The sequence below is a fragment of the Magnolia sinica genome, chromosome 3, assembly GCF_029962835.1.
Source record: "Magnolia sinica isolate HGM2019 chromosome 3, MsV1, whole genome shotgun sequence".
Taxonomy (NCBI): Eukaryota; Viridiplantae; Streptophyta; class Magnoliopsida; order Magnoliales; family Magnoliaceae; genus Magnolia; species Magnolia sinica.
Window position 1 is genome coordinate 32151170 of NC_080575.1, and position 3396 is coordinate 32154565.

At 40.9% G+C, this 3396-nt stretch overlaps 1 long non-coding RNA gene across 1 annotated transcript; it reads left to right on the plus strand.

Moving 5' to 3' along the window:
- Positions 1-2281: 2281 nt before the first annotated feature.
- LOC131241496 (uncharacterized) lies at positions 2282-3128 on the plus strand. Its single transcript, XR_009169066.1, has 2 exons — positions 2282-2654; positions 3072-3128. It is a non-coding gene; the product is annotated as an uncharacterized LOC131241496 (long non-coding RNA).
- Positions 3129-3396: the final 268 nt, after the last annotated feature.

The following is a 3396-nucleotide window of genomic DNA, read 5'->3' on the forward strand; positions in this document are numbered from 1 at the left end:
GAGTATTGGTTGCACATACGGTGCATGATTCTTTATTGTGCATGTGTATGTTTTTTTAGATAACTGATGCATGATTCTTTATTTGGTTTTGTCACAAATTTGACAAAGGGGGAGATTGTAAATCCTATATTGTAAATCTAGCACCCAGGTTTGTCAAATTTTGTTGTGCCAAATCATTTAGAATTTGTATCATGTTTTGATGAGATGATTAGATCAACTTCGTGCATTTTAAAGTTGTCCAAGTCTTCATTGAACTTCTCTGTGTATTGCGCGGCCAGTCGGGTAGGCCACTCGACCAGTCGAGTAACGACCTTTTCTTATCGCGCCAGATATTTTAAAATTTTGTTGGTCCTTTGACCAGTCGAACTGACCCTTAGACCAGCTGAGTGAATAGTATTTTCACCTATAAATAGTGGATGAATCTCAGAGTTTTTTCATTCATTCTAAGAAATATAAAGCCATCACTTTGAGAGATAAGTTCCTACATTTGTTAAGTTATATTGTGTTCATTTTAAATTCTCTTAAATAGCTTTTTACATTTGATTTTGTGATCTCCATTCAACTCTATTTCTTTAAAGAAAGGAATTATGATTTTACCCTCTTTGAGATCAAAATCAAATTAAGCTAGCCCAGGCTAAATTAATCTAAAAATCATTTAGATTTAGAACTTTTCATTTGTGAGACTGGACATTAAACATCTTCGTCTACTGTTGAGGGGTCAAATATTATATATTAGACCCCAGTTATTACCTAAATTTACAAACATGGTACCATTTAACACCCTATTTTAATCATGTTTGTGTTGCAGGGTGTATTTAGGAGCCTGGCTTGAAAAAGGGTACTAAATGCATGGATTTGACCATCATAAATCACCAAGGCAAGGGAAGGACCCCAGAGGACCGAGATCGAAGAATTTATATGCTAGAGATCCGAGAAAATGAGGCCACTCACGTTAAACGGGCCTGAAAGTCGGCCAGAATGCAAGATCATAGGGTTCCCACCATCTGTTCGGCTTGAAACTTCATATATTTCCTGAGGACAATAAATTAACTGTACACATAAAATTTAAGCCATTGGATCTTTGTGGAAGTATCCCATGGGACAGATCAGCCCCTTAAATCCTAATTTGGGGCCCGCCTGCTGTTTGGATATGCTTCAATTTTAGTCTCAATCTTAAAGAATATGTAAAAACACATGGATGGAATAGATTTTGCACGAACATCTCAGGGGACCCCACACTTGAGGTGCGTGTACACCATGTACACATGCGCTCGGTGCACCAGACCAGCCAAAGACGGTCAAGGGTCTTTGACTCGACCTTCTTCCAAAAAAAAATGGATTTCTCCAGCAGCATCCACACAGACGACTGCTGGGACTCCTTGTGGGCCACCACCATGATTTGACATTCCGATCCAGACCGTCCATAAGACTCACATGGTCCCTCTAACTCAGTCATAGGTGGTGAAATTTCAAAAGACAGCATAGATCGGATCTCGACCGTCCAAACATGGACGAACGGTAGAAGCATAAGTCCTGTGGGCCACACCAAATCTGAGCCAAAATAGACCATACCTAACTGGTTTTTCGAGAAGAATCCGGTGGATGGCATAGATTTCGCAAAGGATAGATGAAGTGGACCCCACCAAGAGCCAGTGCAAGAAATTTGCGTAGCCTGGACGTGTCCGAACGCTGTCCGTCCGCTGGGAGTTGAGGTGGCCCACCACGATCACCAAATGGATAATTTGAGACGTCCATCATGTCCAGGGTAGGGCGTCGACCAAACCTAGTTAGTTTCATGCATCCATGCAGTCATTCAAAAACGCAGAGAGCAGGGAACAAGCAGCCACAATGAGTAATGGCGTGGTTCACCCAGAGTTCTAATCCACTTAAATGCTGGAAGAGTGGCCTAAATCGATACCACGAAACTAGTGGACAGACCTGATTCTTCAGTAACCTTATAATATGGGCCCTACTAAGCATCAGTGCAAGATGGGTTCTTTTCTTGCGCACGGCGTGACTTACACACTTCTTGGCTATGTCAAGAAAATGCACGCGGGAAGAATGTCCACCAACCTTGTTGGTTATCAAAAGAGGGAGAGAGAGAGAGCGTATGGGGGATCTTGGACGTGAGAGAGAATGCACTACAACAAAAGTCGGCTTAGCCGACGATGCGCGTCACTGGTTTACCGGCGCTAATTAAAATTAGGCGTCGGTCCGTGATCGAGTATAAATACCATACATACCAAAAACCTAATCCTTTTTTCTCCCCTCCCGACGCTCTCTCTCTCTCTCTCTCTCCCTTAGATGCAGCAACAGCCATCGCCATCTCCACCTCTACTATACCTTTCTCAATCGACCCTCTCTCTCTATTTCCCCTTTTCCCTATCTCAATCGATCATCTCTCTTCGTTTCCCCTTTCTCAATCCACTTCTACTCCTCTAGGGTTTCTCTCTCTCTCTCTCTCTCTCTCTCTCTCTCTCTCTTTCTTAGGGGTTTTTAATCTCTATCTCTCTTTTAACATGTCTAAGGATGAGATATGAGGATCTCTGCAATCCGATGTATGATATGGACATCAAGGAAGCCTTAGCCACTTACATCTCAAGCATTCAATGGATCGCTCCATAAAGCACGAATATCTCCCCGAAGATCTACAGGTCATCTCTCTGTATATATTGTCATCCATCTGTTAGATTAATTTTTTTTTTCAGATTTTGTCTATGACTGTAGGTTATAAAACAAGATGCAAATGATTGAATCTGTGAAGTTTTCATCAATCTTTTCTTTTTATTATTTTAAATTTTGGTTATGTTATGCTTTGGCACCTTACATGCTCGATTAAATGCCAAACGGCCCAAACTTGCTATATTGTCAAGAACTCTGCTGTAATCGTGCAATTGATCTGGGTTTCTTGTTTCTTAAGGAAAAGATTTTAGCACTGAAATTCGCTCCTATGTGATCCATTCACTGAAGATGGGGTTAAATGATCTGTTTGCTAAATCTCAGTGTCCACTTCCCATTTCAACTTTCTTAAAGAGATTTGTATGGTTTTCTTACCTGAATGTGTATGGCAGGTTGGTGGATAGTAACATTCTTACGCTGATATAATTGAATCTTGTTTGGCTTCCATTCACCAAGTAAGCTTATGATTGTTACAAAATTACAAATAACATTGGATATATATACATATATACAAAATTGCAAATAACCTTGTTTGGATGCACACTTGAATTGAATGGCGAATGTTCAGTACAACCAAGACACAATGACAAAAGCTAATGGAACTTCGAACCGATAGGGATCTTGCAGGCCGAAACTGGTTTGCTTCAATGATCTGCTCATTTGGTGAAGCCTCTCCTTCACCTATGGTGAAACCGAACTGCAGATTGAACTGATGAG